Source organism: Egretta garzetta, unplaced genomic scaffold, assembly GCF_000687185.1.
Source record: "Egretta garzetta isolate BGI_Z169 unplaced genomic scaffold, ASM68718v1 scaffold635, whole genome shotgun sequence".
Taxonomy (NCBI): Eukaryota; Metazoa; Chordata; class Aves; order Pelecaniformes; family Ardeidae; genus Egretta; species Egretta garzetta.
This window is the reverse complement of record NW_009259710.1, coordinates 769,508-770,293: the sequence shown is the minus strand read 5'-3', so window position 1 is coordinate 770,293 and position 786 is coordinate 769,508.

Sequence of the window (786 nt, the reverse complement as noted above, 5' to 3'; positions counted from 1 at the left end):
GACCTGTGCCTGAGCAGCTCTCTGGGAAACGCCGGTTAAACATCGGCTCTTCCCATAGAGGTGAACACGAACGAGGAACTACGTCATCACTAAAATGTTTGCAGAGTTTAGTGCAACCAAATGTCCTGGGCTTCAGCGGTGTAAAACGGCGCCGAGGAGCCCCGTGCCAGCAGCGATGCCCACACACCGGGCTGCTCCGCGGCGGGAGCGGGACGCCACCCAGAGCAGCCTTCCCAAGGTTGGTCTGGCCCTGGCTTTCCCTCATCCCCCAACACTTGGACAGAGAAAAGGATTAGGCACATTTCTGCGGCTGGGCAAAGCAACGCCTTAGGGGCCCGGATGTTACGCACCCGTTCCCTGGTAATGCTCTCGGTGCCTCAAACGCTTTCTATGTAGGCTTCTTCCCGCTGGCCAAGTAGACCAAAGCTGGAATTGCTCAGCCGGCAACTTGCAGCAACAGCAAGAGAGAGATTTGTGGCAATCCAGTTGCAAACCGCAGAAATGTGTGCAAATGTGTTATTTGGTTCAGGGGGGGGAAACGCCCCAACAAGAGAGCCAGCCCAGCCAGCCCCAAGAGCGGTAGCCAAATATTCCAAAATCCGGATGGAAATCCCTCCTGGTAGCGCCTTCTGTCAGCACTGCAGAGCAGCGCGCAGCCCAGCCCGGCCCTACGCCGAGGTGGGTGCAGTTCGAAGGAACGCCCGGCAGCAAGAGCCTCTCTTGGCCGGCAGCTCTGCTGCGAGCACAGAGGAAGCGCAGCCGGGGCAGGACCTGGCTGCAAACGCC